Source organism: Globicephala melas, chromosome 13 (genome assembly GCF_963455315.2).
Source record: "Globicephala melas chromosome 13, mGloMel1.2, whole genome shotgun sequence".
Taxonomy (NCBI): domain Eukaryota; kingdom Metazoa; phylum Chordata; class Mammalia; order Artiodactyla; family Delphinidae; genus Globicephala; species Globicephala melas.
In genome coordinates, this window is record NC_083326.1 from 76525283 (window position 1) to 76550911 (window position 25629).

The 25629-nt window shown below is 44.1% G+C and overlaps 1 long non-coding RNA gene across 1 annotated transcript in view; it reads right to left on the minus strand.

The window, feature by feature from the left end:
• Positions 1-25114, minus strand: part of LOC138842953 (uncharacterized) — a 78147-nt gene extending 53033 nt beyond the window's left edge. Inside the window, exons 1-2 of the long non-coding RNA XR_011377983.1 lie at positions 25060-25114; positions 18929-19092 (exon numbers count right to left, since the gene is read on the minus strand). This is a non-coding gene — a long non-coding RNA (uncharacterized lncRNA). The remainder of the gene's footprint in view (positions 1-18928; positions 19093-25059) is intronic.
• Between the last annotated feature and the right edge of the window lie 515 nt (positions 25115-25629).

Below are 25629 nucleotides of genomic sequence, written 5' to 3' on the forward strand. Positions count from 1 at the left end.
TATAACTTATATACTACTGTGCATCAACTATACTCAATTTTTTATAATTAATTAATTAATTAATTAATTAATTTCTGGCTGTGTTGGGTCTTTGTTGCTGCACGCGGGCTTTCTCTAGTTGCAATGAGCGGGAGCTCCTCTTCGTTGCGGTGCGCGGGCTTCTCATTGCGGTGGCTTCTCTTGTTGCGGAGCACGGGCTCTAGGTGCACGGGCTTCAGTAGTCTGGCACATGGGCTCAGTAGTTGTGGCTCACGGGCTCTAGAGCTCAGGCTCAGGAATTGTGCCGCACGGGCTTAGTTGCTCTGCGGCATGTGGGATCTTCCCAGGCCAGGGCTCGAACCCATGTCCCCTGCATTGGCAGGCGGATTCTTAACCACTGCGCCACCAGGGAAGTCCTCAACTATACTCAATTTAAAAAATAAAACAACAGAAAAGAATAGTACCTAGCGTATGTTCGGCAAGTATTAGTGTATTAATATTTGTTGAACAAGCATTAGACATATAGTATTTTTTTTAACCTTTTTTTTTTTCTCTTTGGCTGTGTTGGATCTTCGTTGCTGCCAGTGGGCTTTCTCTAGTTGTGGCGAGAGGGGGCTACTCTTCATTGTGGAGCGCGGGCTTCTCTTGCCGTGGAGCACGGGCTCTAGGCACACGGGCTTCAGTAGTTGTGGCACGCGGGCTCAGTAGTTGTGGCGCACGGGCTTAGTTGCCCCGCGGCATGTGGGATCTTCCCGGACCAGGGCTCAAACCCATGTCCCCTGCATTGGCAGGTGGATTCTTAACCACTGCGCCACCAGGGAAGTCCCAGACATATAGTATCGCATTCAATCCTTGCAACAGTCTTTGACATAGACGCTGCTACTCATAGATGTTATCTCCATGTATAACTCATTTTGCAAGAGAGGAAACAGAGAAGCATAACGACGGGAACAATCTGGCTACCGTTAGTGAGCAGCATTACCAGGGTTCAGAACCCGGTTTACCTGATTGCTGTTTGCGAGCCCCGTGCCCTCTGCCCTCTGCCCCTCCTAGTTAAGCGGGACCAGCTGTGCCGATGAGCCGGCCTGGCAGGATGCCATATATTTAGCAAGGCACCTAGAGCAGGGCCCACCTTGATTGCGTAACTTCTAAGGGAGTTACCCCAACCACGCAAATTAGCTGCTCTAAGTGCACCATGGAAAAGGGAGACAAAAAACTCTGTTCACCTCTGGCTGCCTGATGGTACCTGCAAGGTAAGCTCTGGACCTGTGTAAACATGACATAGTCCAGGCCACAAGCCAAGCCTGCAGATAGCACCAGGAGTGACTGGCTGCACAGTTAGAGTTTGGGATAACTTGTCAGCTCAGAAAAACTTTGCCTACAAACTGGTTATGTCACCTTGGTTAGGACATTAACAAAGGCCCACTACCTACCCCACCCATGAATGTTCTCGAGTTGCCCTCGAGGAGGGTGTCAGCTCCTGCAGACTTAGGAAGAGGGAGCCCTGGTTCCTTGAGATGTTCCTTGATTAAAAATCCAGCCTGAAAAACACATTCACCCCTTGCATTTCAAAATCCTTCCGAACATATCCATCGTGTTCCTGCTTCGGTCAAACCAGACACTTTGAAGATTTCTTTGAGAAGTGAAAATCTTAAAAGAGGGCTTCCCTGGTGGCGCAGTGGTGAAGAATCTGCCTGCCAAGACATGGGACACAGGTTCGATCCCCGGTCCAGGAGGATCCCACATGCCGCAGAGCAACTAAGCCCGTGTGCCACAACTACTGAGCCTGTGCTCTAGAGCCTGCGAGCCACAACTACTGAGCCCATGTGCCACAACTACTGAAGCCCAGGCCCGCATGCCACAGCTACTGAAGTCCGTGCTCCTAGAGCCCATGCTCCACAACAAGAGAAGCCACCACAATGAGAAGCCCACACACCACAACGAAGAGCAGCCCCCGCTTGCCCAACTAGAGAAAGCCTGAGTGCAGCAACGAAGACCCAACGCAGCCAAAAAACAAACAAACAAACAAAAATCTTAAAAGAGCCTCAAGATCCTGAACAGGAACATCAAAGACATTTGTGAACACCGGACAGGGCAACAGTACAGCAGCTTGGGCTGCCTTTCTATAGACGCAGAAAAGGGCTTGGCTTTGCTTTGCTTCGCTTTTTCTTTCCCTAATTTCTAATACATGCATGTGCCCTCTGATTCACTTTTTCCTGTTGAAAGCTTCCTCTGGTTCCCTGTGTTCCCTTGGAAATAATAGCAACTGCTGTTTATTGAGCAATTCTTGTGAGCCCAGAACTGGACTAAGCCTTTACACACATCCTCAGCAAGCCTGTGAGTTGGTACTAATGGGTCATTGTCCCCATTTTACAGATCCAAGAACCAAGGCCCTGGGAACCAAGTGTCAACCCAGTGCATAAGCAGAGGCGCTGGGTTTGGAACCAATATCTATCTCTAAAGCTCGTGATGCTAGCCTCTATGCTTTTCAGTCTCTCATCACTTCCTTCAGTTCTGTTTCTAAAAGCACCTAACCACATATATTATCAATTTTTTCCTATTACATATCTGTTTCATTCATTAACATGAAGTTAATCCTAACAACCACTTATTAAATAAGCCCTTATATGTGTCAGGTGCTGTGCTGGTAGATCTATACGCCTTTTCTCTAATCCTGCTGACAGCTCTGACAGCTAGGTGTCAGGCACTCCATTACACAGAGGAGCAAACAAGTTCAGAGAGGCTGAGTGAATGGCCCCAGGCCGAGGAACTGGTGCGTGGTGGAGCCAGTTTCGGGAATCAGGTTTGATGGGTCCAAAGCCCATGCTCTTTGTTCTGTGTCTTAACCGCTCCTACTAGTTGCCAGCTTCTCAAGGGCTGGGCTGACATCTGATGTTCTTAGTGTCCCTGAGTGGCAGGCCGTGAACTGAAGGAACTGAAAAAAAAAAAGGAAGACTCAAGGGGCCAAGCCAGTCAGCTGGGTGTTCTGCTCAGAAGAGACTTTAGATTTGCAAACTGGTACCAAAACGATGGAAACGAGTTATGCGTATTTCTTTTTGTTTAATGGAGCAACTGAAGAAAACTGGAAATAAAATTGAGTGTCAATCTCTCATAGCCAGGATGACTAAGTCCCAGGTATATATTTGAGCCCAGCAGATACCTGTTGAGTGAATAGATGCATGGATTCAACTGTGTCCTTGATATCACCACTCAGATATTGAATAGGCATCTCAGACTTCTTAGGTCCACAGCTAAACTTTTGGTTGTCGCCACCTCAGAACTGCTTGCCAGCCATCTCCCCATGTTCATAAACGGAGATCTATCTTTCTAGACTCTCCAGCCTTTGTGTCCTGCTTGACGCCTCTCCTTCTCTCACACCCCTGCATTAATCCAGCAGAAAATCCTATCTGCTCTACTTTCAAAATATCTCCTGAAATCTGACTTTTCAGCTCTCCTGCTGCTGCTGCTTTGGTCCAAGCCACCATCACCTCTCACCTGGGATATGCCAGTAGCCTCCCCACTGCTCTCTCTGGGAGCCCCCCTTCCTCTCCCCTCTGGTTTATTCTCCACTTGGCAGCCAGAGGAGATCCCTCTAAAACCCAAGCCAGATCGTGTTACTCATCTTCTCAAAACTGAGTGGCACGCGTCCACCTCAGGACATTTGCCCAGCAGTTCCCCCTCCTTGTAATTCTCTGCCTCCAGAAACCTGCAAAGCTTGCTCCCTCATCCCCCTTTTTTTTTTTTTTTTTTTTTTGGTACACAGGCCTCTCACTGCTGTGGCCTCTCCCGTTGCGGAGTACAGGCTCCGGACGCGCTGGCTCACCAGCCATGGCTCACGGGCCCAGCCGCTCCGCGGCATGTGGGATCTTCCCGGACCGGAGCACGAACCCGTGTCCCTTGGCATCGGCAGGCGGACTCTCAACCACTGCGCCATTAGGGAAGCCCCCTCATTCCCTTTTTGATGAGCCTTCTCTATCTTTTATAGAGCAGAACCCTCTCCACTTCCTAGCACCCAGAATTCTTCCTTAACTTGCTTTATTTTCCACCATAGCCATACTCTATTTGTATCTCTAGAATGTCTGTTATCATATACTAGCATTTAAGCCTCACAAGAAAAGGAACTGTCTGTCTCAGCTGAATTCTCAGCATCTAGAACAACGTCTGGCAGGCGGTAAATATTTGTTCAATGAATGAATGAATGAAAGGCTGTCAGACTATGGTTTCCTTTCACTCTTTGGAACGTGTAGGGAAGAGTCCAGAAAGGTACTATTTCCCAGACCAAAGTTGTCCAATTGAACTTTCTGTGATCATGGAAACAGTCTACATCTGTGCTTTCCGATACAGCGGCCACCAGCCACGTGTAGTTATGGAGCACTTGAAACGCGGCTACTGCAACTGGGAAACTGTATTTGCTTTTAATTCATAGACTTGCATTTTTAGAGTGGTTTTAGGTTAACAGAAAAACCAACCAGAACCTACCAAGAAGGGACTGCATGTTCAATTTTATTTTGTTCTGGTTCATTTAAATAGCCATACGTGGTTCGTGGCTACTGTCATGAGCAGGGCAGACTTAGACGGAGCCGGGGAAGTAAAGCCCTGTCCTGCCCTCACCGCCCCATGCATAGTCAGTCCCACAAGGGGATCTGGTGGGCAGCCCCGGGAAGGCCTGCAAAGGGTTTTCTCTGGAAGGATTCGCCAAAGCCCCAAAGGCTGCTTCAGGCCTCCGAGCAACAAAGTTTGCAGATCAGTCTTGAGGAAAGAGGGAAGTAGACAGCACAGCGAATCAAAACGTTCGCTGAAGACGTGAGGATGGCAAACAAAAAAGCTGCCCCCCCCCCCCCCCCCCCGCTGGCCGTCTGGTGTTCCTGTGAGCTTCTGTTGAATCAGCTCCTGGGGTCTTGGGTCTGAGTCACCTCCCGTCCACCACCTCGTCCCCCTCCCACTTCTCTGTGCTTCTCTCTTTATCTCTCTCGTTATTCTCAGGGCCCCAGTCTGCCCCTTCTCTTTCACATCCATCCTTCACAGCCGTCTCCAGCTGGGCCAAGGGCTACGCTGGGTCCTTCTGCCCATTCTTCCCTTCCCAAACTTGCTCTGTCACCTGGCTCTTCATCTCCGTAACAACCGGGAAAGCAAGTATCCTCCAGAGGTGACAAAAAAAAATTTTTTTTCTGATGGGTGAAATGGAAAAAGAGGACTGGGAACAGAGTTCAAAAGCGAAAAAAAAAGTAGATAACCCTTGCCAACAAATAAACAGAGACCTTTCTAGGGAAGAGCAAAGGGACTTGGAGCTGCCTGTAATTAGCGGCTACCACAGCCCAAAACAAAATCAGATTTTCAGTCCTTGCAGGATTGTTGCCATAGAGATGGGATCCAAGATCCGCCAGGCTGTCCTCCTAAAACGATTCCTTCCCTGACCATGCCCACATCAGAAGAAGCCCTTCCATGCTCCTTGGCGGGATGGACAGTACCCAGGACCCCACCGCGAATCCAAAGAGTGCAGGCAAGGGAGGGAAACAGACCCAGTAGGAAAAATTCCAAACGGTCTCATGCCAGACGTGTCAGCTTCTCACGAGACACAGCAGGGGAAGGATTCAGCCAAGTAGGACTTAGGGACTTTCTATTATAGGGATGCATGTGCTGGTCATCAGACGCTGCCACTGATGACTTTGATTCTTTTCATTCATTTTCATTCTTTTTTCTCTACACACTAAAAAAATAAAATACTCAGAGATACAGAGAAGTTGGTGGTACCAGAGGCGGAGGGTGGGGAAAATGGGTGAAGGTGATTAAAAGGCGCAAACTTCCAGTTATAAAATAAACAAATGGATAGCATAGTGATGTTGATAATGCTGTCTATTGGGAGAGGCACAAAATAGGTGAAGGGGATTAAGAGGCACAAACTACTAGGTATAAAATAAGTAAGTTACAAGGTAGTAATGTACAACACAGGGAATCAATCGTTTATAATAACTTTGTATGGAGTGTAATCTGTAAAAATATCGAATTACCATGTTGTACACCTGAAATTAATATAGTATTGTATGAAGTCAATTATACTTCAATTAAAAGATTAAAATTTAAAAAATAATACTGTATATTGTATATCGGAAAGTTGCTAAGAGAGTAGATATTAAAAGTTCTCATCACAAGAAAAAAAAGTGTAACCATGTGTGGTGATGGTTAACTAGACTTACTGCCTACTTGTTGAAATTGTAGACTTAACTAGCCTACATTTTGATATATACGTACATTGAATCATTATGCTGTACACCTGAAGCTAATATAAGGTTATATTTCAATTATATACAGTATTTTTTTAAATTTTTAATGAAAAAGATGACTTAAAAAAGATAGGTAGCTAAGAAAAAAATAATAAGGTCCCAATCATATTGTTCTGATAGTTTTGCTTTCTGGTTTTTTTTACCCATTTCATATTAGAAAGTAAACATGGCCACATGTTATTTATCCTTTGCATAGCTGTGTCTGTCAGTCATGATCCAGGCTGGAGACAGAAAGCCCATTACTTATTCTAATAGAAAGAATTTAATAGAAGGAGTTGTTAACTAGGTAGTAGGAAGAGGTTATGTATCGTGTTACTTGTGCTATCTCTAGAAGGTAATTAGCTTATTGTCTGTTACCCCAAAGTTTCTTCACTTACCATCCGCAGGATGGAGGCAGGGCGTCCTCTCCAATCTGAATCATCCTGTAGAATTTCGCACTCCCTGAGAGCTGATGAATTGTCTACACTAGACTACAAGCTCCTTTGGGGGCAGAACCTATATCCATTTTGGTCACCATGGTATCCCCAACTCCTAGCATGAGGTGGGGCACATAGTTGCTGTGCAACAAATATTTTTTTGAAGACAAAAATGAATGAGCTAGTGAATAAAGCAGAAACTAACACACCATTGTAAGGCAATTATACTCCAATAAAGATGTTAAAAAAAATGAATGAGTTAGTGAGTGAATGAGTGATTGGATGGATGAATAGATGGGTGGATGGGTGGATTAATGGATGGATACAGGGATGCATGGATGCACGGATGGACAGATGATGAGTATTCCATTTAGAGAAGCAGTAAATTAAAGTCTAGCCTGGTCACCCTTTCAATTCTCAGGGTAACTTTTCATTTTCCCTGAGTTGAGGCAAAGAGCATTTAAATCAAGGAACAACTAAGATATTCCCCAACCACCTCCCAAAATAGAATATCCTTTCCAAGGAAGAACTGGCCTGTGGGTCCCACAGCACTGTTTTCTACTGCTGAGGTTTAACTAGTTCTCTCCAGGAAAGATAATCCTCTGATTTCATACTATAAAAAGAAGCAGATATGATCATACTTATGCTGGGAAAGCCAAAAGAAAAGCAGATACCCAGTAGTAACAGATGCTTTCTGTTTTCTCTCTTCTTCCCAAACCCAAAAGGAAGAAAATAGAGGAGGAGGCTGAAAGAGAGAGAGAGAGAGGAACATAGCAAGGGAGGAAGAGTGAAGAAGAAAAGAGAGAAGACAGCTGCCACTTTCTGAGGGCTTTCTAGATGTCATGTGCTGTATGCATGTTGCGTCATTTATTCATTCAGCAAACACTTATTGAGCCAGGCAGTCTCCTAAGGCGCTGGGGACATAGCAGTGAAAACTATAAACATAATCTTAACTTCACAGGGCTTACATTCTAGTGGGAAAAGCCGACTGAACTCCACCAAGATTTGAGCCCAGACAGCTACATTTTAAGTGTGGAATGCCACGCTTCAAACAGGAGAAAACCAAAGCTCAGAAAAGTTAAGCAACTTTCGGGGGCAATTATCAAAACGTTTACAGATGAATTATACATAAGAAGAAAAAAATAGCGTGGATGCATAAATGAAGGGAGAATGAATGGATGTCCCCTCTCTCATTAAATAGAACAAGATCGCTTTATGGCTCCCAGACACTTCTTGCAATAATCCATCCCTGTTAAACCTACACTGGGACGGTAGGGGACTTCATACATTCAAAATAAATCCGTACCATTGTGAGCTGTGGCTTGGCTCCCCAGAGATCAACACATATCCTCTGATCAATGTAGAGTCAATCATATTTTTGAGTGTTTTCCTATGAAATAATTAGCATCAACAAAATGACATGGAGAATTATTCTTCAGCCAGGCCTTCTCCACATGCTAATGAAATCTTTACACAGTGTGTTAACTGTGCTCATTAGCTAGGCAAATCCTAAACTGTCCTGCCTGAGGGAGGTCAAAATGACCCAGACAGAAGCTGGGATCAAAAGACTGATTTCCACCTCAGCCTTTAAGCTTCCCAGGCTGAACCAGAATGTTCTAACTCTCTCAAAACCCTCAAACCAAAAACCTCTTTTTCCATTTCAACAGATGGCTCTACTTCTCTCTCACCCTGTATTCACTTTGTCATCAAATCCTGCCCATCCTTCCTCCAAAATATTTCTTGAAAGCGTCCACTTCTCTGTAAGTCAACCATCAACTCCTGGTCTGAGCCACCATGGCTCCTTACCTAGCCACCCAAGGGGACTCCCTACTGTGTGTTTTGAAAAGCAAATTTCATCAAGCTTACCGTTTCCAATTTTTCACTGATGTCCCAGAGGCCCCAGTATAAGTGCCAGAAACTGTTCCATGGCCCCTGTGGGCCTGTAGAACATGGCCTAGGCTAACCTTTGCCTCACTTCTCAGAGGCTTATTGCTCTCATGTTCAATCCAGCCACTGGCCTGCTTGTCCTCCCTCCAGTGTTCAGACTCTCTTTATTTCATCCCCTTTACACACATGACTCTCTGTACCTGGAATAAATTCTTGACCCTCTTTGTATCAGTTAGCTATGCTGCATAACAAATTATCAAAACTTAGTGGCTTAAAACAAAAATACATTTAATATCTCATGATCACTGTGGATCAAGTATCTGGACCTGGCTTAGCTGAGTCCTCTGCTTTGGGTCTCTCATCAGGTTACAATCCAGTTGTCACCTGGGGCTGAATTCTCATCCGAAAGCTCGACTAGGGAAGGATCCACTTCCAAACCCACTGGGGTGTTGTTGGGACTCAGTTCCTTGCTGGCTGTTGGGAGGAGGTGCTCCCAATTCCCTGTCATGTGGACCTCTTCAACATGGTCATTTCATCTACATCAAGCCAAGAAGGCAAAAGAGACAATCTGCTTGCAAGACAGAAGTTGCAGTCCTCTGTTAAGTAATCATGGAAGTGACATTGCATCTCCATTGCCTTATTCTATTAGTCGTAGCAAGTCACAGGTCCTGCCCACACTCAAGGGGAGAGGATCACTCAGGGCGTGAACATTAGGAGGCAAGGATCATGGGGGACACTCCAGGCATCTGTCTGCACATCCCTCATTTAGCAGGATAAATAGTTATTTTCCCTCCAAGCTTTGCTTATATGTCACTTCCTTAGCTTCCAACAAAAACTGCTTCCCTCCATACATGCCCATGCAGTGGTCTGCATTAATTAACTTACACCCATGCAGTGGTCTGCATTTTAATTAAATTACACCCATGCACTCTTAATGGCTTGCTTCGTGATCATCTTCACCATTAACCTGTTCAGTTCCATAAGGGCAGGGCAAATATCTGCTCATAGCTGCATACCCAGAGTCTACCTGGTTTGTTGTGATGCTCAGTAAATGCGGTACGCGGTACGCGGTACCTTTTTTGCGGTACGCGGGCCTCTCACTGTTGTGGCCTCTCCCATTGCGGAGCACAGGCTCCGGACGCGCAGGCTCAGCAGCCATGGCTCACGGGCCCAGCCGCTCCGCGGCATGTGGGATCTTCCCGGACCGCGGGGCACGAACCCGCATCCCCTGCATCGGCAGGCGGACTCTCAACCACTGCGCCACCAGGGAAGCCCAGTAAATGTATTTTTGAATGAATGAATGACCAAAGAGAAGTATTGTGAGTGCACCCTTGTCCCAAACTGGGCAACTTACAAAACTACCCAGACCCTCACATGTCGACCTGCCTCCTCAATATCTCTGCCTGATCTTATTCTCCCTGCTCCCTTATCAATCCTGGGGTGAAAGGAGATCCTGAAAAACTTTAGGGACTTTCCAAAGTAACACTGCTTACCCTGGGTAACCACCCATGCTCCGTCCTAAGATGCCTATTCTTTCCTACCCAGTGATGTTTACTCATCCCATAAATCCAAAGGAAGACTGAACCCATGGTGAACTTACCATATTAGTTCAGGAAGAAGAGAGCAGGCTGGAGAGGGAGCTAGTGTGCCAAGGACCATATTGTGTCAATACTTGTGAAATCTTTCAAGGTCAGGATTTATATCCCCGTTTTTCAGATAGGGAAACAGGCTCACAAAGAGGAAGTGAATTTCCCAGCGATGTGCTGGCAAACTGGTGTGAGGGAGCTGGATTCTAGTGTGTGCTGATTTTCTTTTCTTTTCTTTTTTTTTAATAAATTTATTTATTTATTTATTTTCGGCTGTGTTGGGTCTTCATTGTTGCGCGCGGGCTGTCTCTAGTTGCTGTGAGCGGGGGCTACTCTTTGCTGTGGTGCGCGGTCTTCTCATTGCAGTGGCTTCTCTTTGTTGCAGAGCACGGGCTCTAGGTACACGGGCTTCAGTAGTTGCGGCACGTGGGCTCAGTAGTTGTGGCGCATGGGCTTAGTTGCTCCACAGTATGTGGGATCTTCCCAGACCAGGGCTCGAACCTGTGTCCCCTGCATTGGCAGGTGGATTCTTAACCACTGTGCCACCAGGGAAGTCCCAATGTGCTGATTTTCTTGATGAGCGTATTCTCACCTGGACAATCTCAAGCCACCCACAGTTTAACAACTAGCTCACAAAATTCCTGAATGCTTGTCAATTGGCCTTTGCAAGCCCATGAGTGCTGGCTCCAGGTCACCACTGCACCTCCTCAGGAACAGGCCAGGGGTTCCGTTTTCTTTCTGTCATCTCTCACCTTCCACCAGATAAAAACGCCACTGAAATATTGGGTTGGCCACAAAGTTTGTTTGGGGTTTTCTGTAGCATTTTAAGGAAAAAAAAACGAATAAACTTTTTGGCCAACCCAACATTAAGCTCCTGGAAGTTGAGGCTTTGTCCAGCCCAGAGCCTTGCTGGAGGGAAATGATCAGTAAATAGCGGTTGTGTCACTGTGATTGGAATTTTCAAGGGCAGCCCAAGAGGAGCCAGATCACCCCCCAGACAGAGGATAAATGAGGATGCTGCAGAGGAAATACAGGAGGGACTGGAGAGCTCCCCTGGTGATAGCCTAGGAGGCAGGAGCCCGTGGAAATGGCCCTCCTCTGACTAAAGCAGCTGAGCAGGAAAGTAAGCAAACCAGGGTGACGCCAGCTGGGTGGGGGGCTGGGGGGCTTACCTCTTGCCTTTCTGCCCTCCCGGCTCCTGCTGCTTCGGAGCTGTTGCTCAGCAGATGGATTTGTGACTTGGGATCTTGGGAGTACCAGAGAGAAAGCTGGTGTCTGACAGGTGCTGGAAGCACACCTGGAATCTTCTCACCCGCCCCAAAGCTCCAGAGAGAAAGAGCTACCTGACACCAGCACTGAGCAGGATTTTGGAGAGCGCCCGTGTCTTTGCTCGTTCATTCAATAATCACCTGTTAAAGGTTTTGCTGTAGGCAGAGTGAAATAGTGATAAGCTAGACAAAATTAGTTCTTGACCTCATGGAGTTTACTGTCTGGTGGGAGAGAAAGAGAGAAATAAAGCATAACATCAAGATACTTCTGATTCCTGCTAACCAAGGGGGGAGAAAGGGAGGAGACATCTAATCCAATCTCTATATATAGCTTCCTGGAGGAAGTGACATTCAAGGTAAAGCCAGTCTTTCTGAGGCCAAAAGAGGGGAAGGGACATGCCTACTGTGTCTGATTCTGTGTACCTAACCCCATGTTATCAGCCTTGCCTTTCTTTATCAGATAATGAAAAGTCTATTTTCTTAGCCGTTGCTGTACACCAAACTACCCACTACTTAGAAGCATCAAGCAACAACACTCTTGTTAGGTCTCATGATTTCACAGGTCAAGAATTTGAGTGGGGCTCAGCTAGGTGGTTTTTTGGCCCTGTGTGGTATTGATGGACGGCACTCTGTTAAGCAGCAGGAGAATGGGCCGGTCTGGAGAGTCCAAGTCTTTTATCTGTGACTGGTGATTTAGCAGGGATGAATGGAAGGCCAAGTTCATCTGGGATGGTTGATTGAAGGCCTGGACATGGCCTCTCCACACGGCAGTCTCAGGGGTGTCGGATGTCATGTATAGTGGCTCAGAGCTCCCAGAGAGAGTCTAACGAGATCCAGGGAGTGAGGCTTCCAAATTCTTGAGACTTGAGCCTGACATCTGGCACAGCATCTCCCCCACTGTATTCTATCCGTAAACAGTTACAGAGCCTTCCCAGAATCCATGGGGGGAAACAGAGATTCTATCTCTCCACGGGAGAAACATTAAAGAATTTGAAGACAATGTTTTAAAACAATAAGACTCAAAAGAAGTTGCAAAATAGTACAGAGAGTTCCTTGTACTCTTCACCCAGCTTCCCCCAGTGATAATATCTTACATGACCAGAGTATATTGTCAAGACCAGGAAATTGACTGCAGTGCTGATTAATTCAGGTACAGACCTTATTCAGATTTCACCAGTTTTCACATGTGCTCCTGTGTGTGGGTGTCTATGTGTGTGTGTGTGTGTGTGTGTGTGTGCGTGTGTATTGTGTGCAGAATCCCATGAATTACCATCACATGTATGACGTTGAGTAACGATCATCTTAGTCAAAACATGGAACTGTTCCATCTCTACAAAGAGCTTCCCTCATTTGGACAACTTTAATCCACTGCAAGGTCTAACGTTGACATCAGTTTGATACTTCTTAGTATGAAGCCCAACTCTCCTATTTAAAAGTGACTCATCACTGATCCTCAATTTCTTTATCTGTAAAATGAGTCAACAATACTAAACCTAGGGTTTGCAGTGGGAATTCAATGAGAGAATTCAATAGAAATCAGGAAGCCCAACTCACAGATTTGACTTCAAATCCCAATTTCCTGCTTCCCCACCTTTGCAAACATGGGGGAATGACCTTCCGTTCAGTTCAGCTCAGTTCGTCAGTAAAATTGGAATAAAACAGCACCACACATTGTAAGAATGTGTTGATGATTATGGGGGACGATGTGGGTAAGACCCTCAGCCCATCGCCTGCCAGAGAGAACCTCTAAGATTCTCTGCCTGCTGTTCATCTGTGTCTTTCGACTTATTTATAATTCTGGCATCTTGAAGAGTTTGTGTATTTACACACCAGGCTTTGTGGTAAATTGGTTTGGGTTGGTTGTGTAATAGGTTAGGTAAAACCTTATACTGACTCTTAGCAGGATATTGTCTAAAAGAATCCTTTTCGTTTTTTCAGGTTTTTTTTTTTTTAGCCTTTTAAAAAATTTTTATTGGAGTATAGTTGCTTTACAATGTTGTGTTAGTTTCTCCTGTACAGCAGAGTGAATCAGCTATACGTATACACATATCCCCTCTTTTTTAGATTTCCTTCCCATTTAGGTCACCACAGAGCACTGAGTAGAGTTCCCTGTGCTCTACAGCAGGTTCTCATTAGTTATCTATTTTATACAAAGTGGTGTATATATGTCAATCCCAATCTCCCAATTCATCCCACCTCCCCCTAAAGAATCCATTGTTAAAATAATTCAAACCATCCTTCTCTCATTACTCTGAATAATTAGAGACCACGAAAAGTAACAGTCCCCCAAAGGGTTATAACCTGACTAGAGAAAACCCAACGTGAAAAATCCAACCATCCAATTTTCACACATCTTTAGTGAAGACGCTCTATATGGACCTGGGTTCTCAGTAGCCCAATCTCTTACTTCCCTGCAATGTGACCTCAGGAAATATGAAGACGGAAAACAAAAGCAATTTCCCTCCTAAGACAAAAGAATTATGATTCTTTGTCTTGATGTTGGCATCTCCTCGTGCTCTAGAATTCCTTTTCAGCTCCCTGACATTTCCCTTCTCTTCTCGGACAGTTTTCAGCCTGAATGCATTTCTGAAACGGAGAATCACTGGATCTGCAATCAAAGCAGAATCTCACTGAGATCACAATGTGTCTCGGTCTGCAAAGTCTCGAGGTCTCAGGGCTGCCTCCTTTTTCTCGCCCACGGTCTGCTGCCTCTTTCTCTTACACGACCACGTCCCTGCTACAGTCCATGTGTGTGTTCCTGGCAGTGTGCAGACTTAGAAACATGGCACTTGTATGGCTTTACTTAGGGAGGATATAAACTGAAACAGCCCCATTGCATGACTTTAAAAAAGCTTCTGAGAGTCTGCAATGTACCCAGGCGACATTGGACAGAAATTAAATTATGACCATTTTGAAGGAAACATGAGCATTCTTTTGTTCATCTACCCTTTGAGCGAGCCTTGCCCCTCAGCTGGGTGAAACCTCTGGCCCCTTTCCGAGAACATCACAAACTTTCCTTTGTACATATTTCCTGGAGAAAACACACAGGTGTCTGTTTTCCCTCAGCCTGGAAACAGCATCCAGTGACAGTGAGAAACCCCATGTGCATCCTGAATCCACCCCCCAGCCTCAGTAGCTGGGGACACTCGTCCTACTTTTGCACATTGGTTCACATTCAGGGCCACCTCTACTTTATAGTTAAAAAGGAAACAACCATTCTGACGCTCTCTCTGAGGACTTCTGGAGAGATGGGTCAGTGCAGTAAGATCTCTAAAATAGCGCATCTCAAAATTTCATGCACACGTAGACCTTCTGGGGATCTTGTTTAAATGCAGATTCTAACTCTGTAGGTCTGTAGGCAGGCTCTGCGATTCTGCATTTTATGGGCCGGCTTATCAATATGACACTGCAGCTCTTGGTCTGGGGACCACACTGAGTACAAGATTCTAGGGCAGTTTAATGATGAAACATTGGGAGAAAACTTTGAGGTCCCTCACAGGCATTTTCTCATTAGAAACCTTATCTCCTGAATGTCAAGAGTGTTTGGGGTAAAGCTTTAGAATCCATTGTAGCCAAGTTTTAGGCTCCGACTGCCTCAGAGTGAGCAACTCGGTCACACTCAGTCTATAGTCTTCTGAGTTCTGAAGGCACCACTGCTGGAGAAAGGCAAAGCCAGACAGAAAACCAAAGACAATTCTTTTATGTATTTGTTCTCCTATGGCTGCCATAACCAACTATCACAAACTTATTAGCTTAAAACAACACAATGTCGTTGTCTTATAGTTCTGGAAGTCACAAGTCTGAAAATAGGTTTCACTGGGCTAAAAGTCAAGACATCAGAAGAGCTACGTTCCTTCTGACCTAGGGGGGAATCCATTGTTTTGCCTTTTCCAGCTTCTCGTGGCCACCAGCATTCCTTAGCTTATGGCCCCTTCCTCCGTCTTCAAAGCCAGCTGCATAGTAGTTAAAGAGAGAGATCAAGTCTGCTGTTGTCATCCCTTCTCCTTCTCCGACTCTGACACTCTTGTTTCCCTCTTATCTCTCCAACTCAAAATAATCACATCTATGGAGGCCCTTTTGCCATGTAAGGTAATGTGGTCACATGTTTCTGGGCTTAGGATGTGGACCTATTTGCGGAGCCATTATTCTACCTACTACATCTTATATCCATTCATGAATCTAGGTGGAATAATCTCACCCTGAATAGGACTGAGGTGCAGACAGGTTCTCCAGGAGGTAGTCTTAAGATGTTGATTTCAGGGATGCTGAGAAACCTCTTTCTCCAAAGCTAGAAACTCCTTCATAGACCATGTTCTTTGGTGCAAGTCGTGTGGTAGATTATAGTTTCCAAAGATGGCCATGACAACATCTCCCATCCCATGTGCTCTTATACAGTGTGACCTTGCCAGCCTCCCATCCAGAATTGGGGGTCTGTGCTTCCCCCCTCCCTGAATCTTGGTGGGCTATGACTGTCTTTGACAAATAGCGTCCAGTAAAGTATGGCAGAAGTGAAACTGTGTGACTTCAGAGGTTAGGTCCTAAGAAGCAATACAGCTTCCATCTTGTCCATTGGGGCACTCATGCTAGAACCTTGAGACGTCATTCAAGAACGCTGAGGCCGCCATACTGTGAGGAAACCCGGGCCACATGGAGTGTCCACATATAGGTACTGCGTGAAGGCACGTCGAAATGTGCCCAGGCCCCAGCTACAGGGTCACTGCCAGCCCTTAAACTCTTCCAGCTAAGGTCTCAGACATGGAGCAGAGACAAGCTGTCTGCACTGTCCCCTGTCCAAATCCTGACCCACAGAATCTGTTACATAGTAAAATGGTTGATTTATGTCCCAATTTTCACGGCAGCACTGTTTACAATAGCCAAGACATGGAAGAAACCTAAATGTCCATCAACAGATGAGTGGATGAAGATGTCGTACATATATACAATGGACTATTATTCAGCCATTAAAAAGAATGAAACAATGCCATTTGCAGCAACATGGATGGACCTAGAGATTGTTATACTGAGTGAAGTAAGTCAGACAGAGAAAGACAAATATGGTATGATATTGCTTATATGCAGAATCTAAAAAAAATGATACTAATGAACTTATTTATAAAACAGAAATAGACCCACAGACATGGAGAATGAACTTACGGTTACCAGAGGGGAAAGGGGTGGGGGAAAGATAAATTAGGAGGTTGGGATTAACATATATACACTACTATATATAAAATAGATAGCCAACAAGGGTCTACTGTATAACACAGGGAACTATACTCAATATTTTGTAATAACTTATAAGGGAAAATAATCTGGAGAAGAATTTCCAGACTCATATATATATATATATATATATATATATATATATATATATAGACACTGAATCACTGTGCTGTATACCTGAAACTAACACAACATTGTAAATCAATTATACTTCAATCAATCAATCTATCTATCTATCTATCTATATATATATATAGAGAGAGAGAGAGAGAGAGAGAGAGAGAGTCCTTTCCTGCCTCAAAGTCTGTGAACATGCTGTTCCCTCGGCCTAGAATATTCTTTTCCCGATTCTTCCCCTGGTGAACTCCTACTCGGGTTTTCGGCAGAAGGAACTCTCCAGACTCTTTCATGTAAACCAGGCTCCCCTGTTATTCAGTGAAGAGTCTTTTTTTTTTTTCTTTTTTTATCATCAAGTAAATATTTTTTAAACAATGTAATTTATGGAGAACATGAAGACCTAAATAAGAGATTGCACACTCGAAAACACAGTAAACAATACAGTATTTTTAACTACAGGTACTGTAGTATGTAGATCTCTAGGACTTATTCAACTTGCAAAACTGAAACTCCGTACCCTTTGACCAACACTTCCCTGTGTTCCCCTCCACCCAGCCATTTGGTAACCACATTTCTAACTCTCTGCTTCCATACATTTGACTATTTTAGATTGCTGATGTAAGTAATGTAGTACTTGTTCTTCTGTGTCTGGCTTATTTCATTTAGCATAATATCCTCAAGGTTCATCCATGCTGTCACAAATGATAGTATTTCCTTCTTTTTAAAGGCTGAATAATATTCCATTGTGTGTAAATACCGCAATTCCTTTATCTATTCATCCATCAATGGACATTTAAGTTGCTTCCCCATCTTGGCTATTGTGAATGATGCTGTAAGGAACACTGAAATGCAGATAGCCCTGGGAGATCCCGATTTCAGTTTCTTTGGTTATATTCCCAGAAGTGAGATTGCTGGATCATATTGTAGCTCTATGATTAATTGTTTGAGGAACCTCCATACTGTTTTCCACAGTGGCTGCACCAGTTTACATTCCCGCTAACGATGTACAAGGGTTCCCTTTTCTCCACATCCTCACTAACACTTGATATTTTCTTCTTCTTTTTTTGATAATAGCCATCCTGACAGGTGTGAGATTATATCTCTGTGATTTTCCCTGATGATTAGTGATGTTGAGCACATTTTCACATACCTGTTGGCCATTTACACGTCTTCTTTGGAGAAATATCTTTTCAGTTCCTTGGCCCACTTCAAAAATTATTTGTTCTATTGCTGTTGAGTCGTAGGAGTTTATATATTGTGTCTATTAACCCTTTATCAGATATATGGTTTGCAAATATTTTCTTCCATTATGTAGGCTGCGTTTAATTTTTTTTGACAGTTTCCTTTGCTGTGTGAGAAGCTTTTTATTTAATCTAATCCCACGTGTCTATTTTTCCTTTTGTTGGCCTGTGCTTTTGGCATGATATCCAAGAAAGCATTGCCAAGACCAATATTAAGAAGCTTCTCGCCTATGTTTTCTCCTAGGAATTTTATAGTTTCTAGCAATTCCAGTCTTAGGTATGTAGCTAACAGAAATGAATGCATCAAGAGACAGGGAGAAGAATATTCATGGTGACACTAGTCACAATAACTCCAAACCCAAATGCCCATCCACAGTAGAATCAATCAATAAATCATGATATAATCCTACAGTGGAACAATACTCAACAATAAACAAACAGCTTCACAGACAGCAGAGATGAAGCTCACCCACAGTTTCAAGTAAAAGAAACCAGATACAAGAGAGTAGTTTCATTTATATAAAGTCCAGAAACAGTCAAACTCATCTTTGGTGTTAAAAGTCAAGATAGGGATCACCTTGGGAGAAGGGATAAAGTATGGTGACTGGAAAGGCACCGAAGGGAGAGGGTTTGGGGGCCTGGCAATGCTCTATTTCTTGGCCTGGGTGTGGTCGGATGGGTGTTTACCCTGTGATTTCATTGAGCTGTTTGTTTAAGTTTTGTGGATTTTTTTTTTTCTATAGATACCCTATAATTCAGAAAAAGGTTTTAAAAAATCAGAAGGCCCCCATCTTTGCTGCCATCTGACTTAACGGGCAACGCCCTCCTTGCAGCCGCAGCTGGGGGCACTGTTTGCCTTCGCATGGGGAGGGTAAGTGCTCTGAAGCCCCACCATCAGACCTCCCTCTTTGGGCCCAGCCACTCTGATACCTCCGGTTGGCCTCAGGCCAGCTTCCTCTCCTCCCGGGGTCCTTTGTGCTTCTCAGGTGGAAGTGTTTTCCCAGCACGCTCCCCATCCCTCAGCCAGAGGCCTGGGGGGTCTGGGTTTTGTTTCCTCAGCGACACCCTTCCCTGTGGGCTGCTTCAAATGAATCCTGTGGAAGACAGAGAAATGAGAGAGTATTTAAAATGTCAGCGGCAGATCCTGAGATACACAGCTGGGTAAATAGAGCCAGTGGAGATGTTTTTATTAGTGGCTTTACGGTTATAGTCACTTAAGTTATGGATTTCACGTGGGAGGTGGGACAGGCAAAGAGGACTAAGGGTCTTCCATCCATTTCCGGACCTTCTGGGACCAAAGCATCTGATGTCCTCAGATCTGAGGGGAGCTCCATCAGTTTTGGGGGGCTCTCGTCATTTTAGAAAATGTAAGCCTTTGCATTATCCCTTTACAAAGAAGTTTCCCTCCCAGAGATGGAAGCTTAAAGCTCCCTTTCTCTTGAATTTCTCTAAGAAGCTTCACTCCTCCGGAAGAGTTGATATCAGATTGTTTCTCTGGCAAAACATGGTTAGTTTTCAAATGGGAAATAGGAAAGGCCAGTATAGCCACTCTGATCAAGTGTCATGGTCAATGTCCTCCCAGGAACCAGAAATGAGTGCCGTCTCTGTAATTAACATGTCCAGAGTGATTATTTCATGATCACTCATTATGTGAGTCAGAAAGACCAGAGTTCATATTCAAGTTTAACGACTTGTTAGCTACATGACCTTGGGGAAATTATTTAAGCTTCTGTCTCTTCCTCTCTAAAAGATAAATAAAATAATACCTACTTCACAGCACAAGTTAACTGTTAGATACTATCAGTGTTAGAATATGTTTTCCCAACAAAACCATTATCTTAAATAGCAACATTCCCATGTTCATTGCAGCATTATTCGTAATATCTAAGGTATGGAAACAACCTAAGTGACCATCGCCAGATGAGCAGATCAAGAAAATGTGATATATATATAATGTAATATTAAATATAATGTAATATATATATAATACATATATATGTAATGTAATATTATTCAGCCTTAAAAAAAGAAGGAAGTCTTGTCATTTGTAACAACATGGATGAAACTGGAGGGCATTATGCTAAGTGAAATAAGCAAGAAAGAGAAAGACAAATACTGCATGGCATCACTTATATATGGAATCTTAAAAAAAAAAAAAGTCAAACTAGAAACAGAGAGTAGAAAAGTGGTTGCCAGGGACTGGGGGCTGGGGGAAATAGGGAGATGCTGGTAAAAAGGTACAAACTTTCAGTTATAAGATGAATAAGGTCTGAGGATCTAATGTATGAAATGGTGACTAGAGTTGATAACACTATATCAAATAATTGAATTTGCCAAGAGAGCAGAAATTAAATGTTCTCACAAACACACACAAAACAGGAAAGATAAATATGTGAGGTGATAGATGTGTTAATTAACCCAATGGGGGAAATCCTTTCACAACGTATACGTATATCAAATCATCACATTCTATCGTTCAAATATCTTACAATTTTATTAGTCAGTTATACTTCAACAAAGCTTAAAAAATAATGTCTTCTTAGAAGACATAATATTTGAGTGTTGCCTTGAAGGAGTATAATAATACAAATAGTTCAGGGCATTCTAGTTATTTTTACTGCTTAACAATCTACCTCAAACATAATGGCACAAAACAATAATCACCTTATTCTGCTCATATATTCTGTGAGTCAAGAATCTGGACAGGGCACAGAGCAGGTGGATGGTCTCTGCTTCACTGTCTAGAGTCAGCTGGGAAGACTTGAACAGCTGGGACTAGAAAACTGCTTGTAAGTGTCTAGTGCCTTGGCAAGGATGGCTGGAAGGCTGGGTTAAGACACAACTGTTACAGGAAGTGCCCACCGGCGCCTGACCCAATATGGTGGCCTCAGTGCAGTTAGACTTCTTCCACAGTGGCTAGTGTTCCAGTGAAGAAAGCACAAGTTGCCTTGCCTTTTATGATGTAGCCCCAGAAGTCACATGCTGTCACTTCTGCCATACTCTATTGGTCAAAGCAGTCACAAGCCCACCCAGATTCAATTGGAAGGGTCTTAGACTTCATTTCCCTATGGGAAGAGTGTCAAAATATTTGTGGCTCCCCCTCCCTTTTCTTGGGAAACTACCACAGAGTTTACTCTGTGCCAGGTCTCTAGCTAAGTTCTCACCACCCATGGTGTCATTTGATCTTCACAATAAGCCAATGATGTTAGCATTATCATCTTTATTTTTGTAATATATGTAGATAAGGAAACTGAGGTGACAAGAAGTGGTTTCTGGTCCAAGGGCAAACAGCTAGTCATTTGAACCCACATCTGTCTGAACCACGTTATTTGATTTTAGAATCACTGTTCTCATTAATCTCATAAATATTGAATCTCCCCCATAAATAACAGATAGATAAGATGATAGATAGATAGATAGATAGGGATAGATGCGAACCCTAAGTTGAACAGAGTTGAAGCTCAGATTCCTAAGGGACTACAGGACTCTTGCGAGACTGACTCTACATTAGCTCTCTGAGAGAAAGAGAATTCTTAGGAACCTAAAAGAATACAAATACCCCTCTGATAGCCACCTAAGAACACCGACAAAAGCCTCCTACGTGGAATCTACAAGATGTGGAACATCTGGCTACTTCCAAATATTTGGATGATGGACTACCATATTTTGGCCAACTCTTCTTCCATTTGTTTGGTAAACACAGCTGGCTTGGAAGTTAGTAGTGGAATCTAAATGCCAAGGAGAGCCCCTTAGAGATTTTCTCATCCAAATCCCCCCTTTATACAAATGAAGGGACATATATACCCATAGAAAGCAAGGGGCTTGGACAAAGTTGACAACCAAGTGGCTTTGGCATCTTCATTTCAACATGACTTGAATAAAATCTATCCTGATTTAAGTAAGATATATCTTAGGATCCAAGAATCTACCTCCAGGAAGTATCTTACACATACCTTTATAGTGTACGTTGCAGTGGAGAGGAATTGGAAATAACCTAGGTGCCCAGCTCTAGGGGAATGATAGAGAAAATGTGGGGAGTGCACACTATGCATTAATTAGAAACAAATAAAAATATAAAACGTATGTATACATTTTAATATATTCATATAGCAACAAGGAAAGTTTTTAAAACATAATGTTGAGTAAACAAATTAAGTAACAAAATGAAATTGGTACCTTACCGATTTTATGTAAAATAAGTAGATGCAAAAACTCACTATATGTTTTTAAAGGAAAAATATTTAAGGATGTATTTTAGACATATGAAAGTGAATGCCTTTAGATGCCTTTAGTGGGAGAGGGAGACAAAAAAATGGGGATTGGAATGAAGACGGAAAATACAGTGCACACAATACAATACCATGAAGTGAGGGGATGTTCTGCATATACTAAGTTGATAATATGCTATCAAAAAAGGAGCATAGGGCTTCCCTGGTGGCGCAGTGGTTGAGAGTCCGCCTGCCGATGCAGGGGACGCTGGTTCGTGCCCTGGTCCGGGAAGATCCCTCATGCGCGGAGCGGCTGGGCCCGTGAGCCATGGCCGCTGAGCCTGCACGTCCGGAGCCTGTGCTCCGGAACGGGAGAGGCCACAACAGTGAGAGGCCCGCGTACCGCAAAAAAAAAAAAAAGGAGCATAATCACCTCTATTCTTCAGATGAGGTAAAAAGAAAGCCCTCCTATGTTTCAGCCCAGTAACATCATGGGAAATACCAGGAATTCTTTGGCTGCTGACAACACTCCAGCTCTTGGCTAAAGGTCCACTGAACAAGGTTGAAGGGCGAAAGAAGCCTGTCCTTTAAAAATCCTGTTTTCATCAGCAATAATGGGTTTAAGCCACACGTGAAATATGGCCCCAGTTTCACCTTTCAGGACTTCAGGAACCTGGTTTCCCTTCACATGTCTGGGGGATATACATCTCAATGGGCGATTGAGATGTAATGTGGTCAGCTAGGGAGATCACCTTTCGGAAATGATGGATGAATTTCCATCTTCCCAAAGTGGAGGACTTTCTTCAGCCATCCCACATGCTTTCTGGATGGTCCCATTCACCACCAATATCACAGAGGGAAAAAAAGTCCCTTCCATTTCTAGAACTGTTTATACTTCGTAAAGTGCTCTCAAAATCATCACATAAGATATAGATGGATCAGGTGTTATTATCCCTGTAGCAAGAAAGTTAAAAGGCCTAGGTGGGGGGGGGTGCAACATTCAATCATGTACATCTGTGTGACTTTTGAATCCAATCCTACATTTTTTTTTTTTTTTTTTTTGCGGTATGTGGGCCCCTCACTGTTGTGGCCTCTCCCGTTGTGGAGCACAGGCTCCGGACGCGCAGGCTCAGCGGCCATGGCTCACGGGCCCAGCCGCTCCGCGGCATGTGGGATCTTCCCGGACCGGGGCACGAACCCGTGTCCCCTGCATCGGTAGGCGGACTCTCAACCACTGCGCCACCAGGGAAGCCCCTCCATCTTTTTAATATATTCTTTCTCATGTAATATTTGCACTCCTACAATTGCTAAGAATAATAACTTCATTGATCAATTTATGACTATGTGCCAAGTACTTCACATAGAGGAGGTCATTGCATCCTTCTGCGTGTGACATACTAGTTTATCCATCTTGCAAACGAGGAAACCAAGGAACAGAGAGGCCGCGTAACTCAGGTGAGGTACCACAGCTCTACGTGGCAGAGCTGATGTCTGAATCTTGCTGATCAGTTCCAAAATATTCACCTGTAAACACTGTACTTTGCTACGTAAGGTCCATAGACCCAGTTTGTCTTGTACTATGTTCTTGCGATACAAGCATCTCATTAATTGAGTCATGCATTCACTAAGAAGGTATTGCGCACCTATTATTATGTCTCAGACATTGTGCTAGGTCTTTTAGTGGGGACATATAAGCATGAGTGGCCAGGGGAATAATCAAGAGTTTCAAATTCTAGATTCAACACTATTTAAGCCTGAGTTCCCCAGAAAACAGGCTGAGACAAACATGTATGCATTGGTACTTTGATGGCCCAGTGTGCCCCCAGGGAGCAAGTAAAGGATGGAGGAATGAAACGGGGAAGGAAAGAGAGCCAATACAAGAATGTGTCGCCATTCAGTGGACCACCGTGAGGCCGCAGGACTTTCTGAGAAGCCGCGTGATACGGGCCTCGGGCTGGTCTGTCTCCTGGGAGGAAGAAGGAGGCGTTCTCTCAAGCTTGCATCCTCCAATGATCAAGGACTGCCCAAACAGGCCTTCAACTTCTGCCACTTCCAGGAAGATGAGTTAGTTCTTTGCTGTGTCCTGTATTTTGACACCTGAAGAACAGACCTGGGGCCAGAAATGAGAGGTACACAGAGCAGGCCTGAGGTGAAGCCCTGTGCATTGCACCTGCATGAAATATGGTCAGACCTTGTATAGAACGGGACACCAGGTCATGGCTGAAACCAAAGACAGGTGAGGCAAGGGGATTGGAAGTGTGCATCGGCAGTCTCCACATCAACTATTTATCAAGTGAGTTCACAAGCCAAGTATTAAATGATGATAATAATTAGAGAAATAACCGCGTTATTACGAATATGGCACCTGTCACAAAGGACAGATATACTGCCGGCCCTCTATACTGTGCACATCAGACAGGGTTTTCATGCATGCAGACAACGCCCCAATTTTCATCATGATCATATGAACCAAGAGTGGAGAGGGTGTGTTTTCATTTACAAATGAGGAACTGAAATTGAGTGTTGATGTTGGTTGCTATGGTTACCAAGACAGAGAGTGCGGGCTGGGATTCAAACTCAGATCTCCAACCCCAGGGCTATTTCCCTGTTATCTGTGAAAAGCTTGAATTCTTGCCCTATCCTATTTCAGGAAAAGACAGCTGAGTGGGGGGAAGAACAGCTGCCATCAGCCTCATAAAAGATGAGTTTCTTGCCCCCCACTGCTACAGAAGGAAGGCAATGAATATTTGGTTCTAACTGGAAATAAAGAAAATTTAGCTAAACCATTGTGGGACAGGAATATTTTCCCAGTTTCATTCAGAAATAGATTTAACCCGTTCAGCTGTTCATTACCAGTTCCTGTATGCTTGACTCTGGGTGAGTTACTTTTCTTCATGCCTCAGTTTTCTTATCTGTAAAACAGCAACAATAATAGCACCTAGATGATTGCTCAGAGGATAATCAAAATAATCGCATCGAACACAGTAAGACACCTCCAAAATTAGCAATTATTATTACCATGTCTAGACTGCTTTTACCACCTGTCACTGGTCTGTCATGTTCCCTCTATCCAGGTTATATGAACAACTCACATCACGCCATGTTCCTTCTCAGAAGTCTCCAGTGATTGCGTTCAAGTGCGTCCAGAATAGGATCTTTTCTCCCTCTTCACTCATTTTCACAACCTACATGCCGTTCCCAGCACACACACTGCAATTTCCCGATTCCGGGATTCTTCTGTCTATGCTGTCCTTTGCGTTCACTCATCCATTCGTTCAATGATACTCAAAGCCATCCCTGCGGCAGGCCCACGGCCCAGCCATGGAGATATAACACTAAACAAGACAGGTGCCTGTCCTAAGGTACTTGCCTTCTCATTTGGGGCAGGCAAAGAGGGTGTATCTTGAGAACCAATTCCAGTTG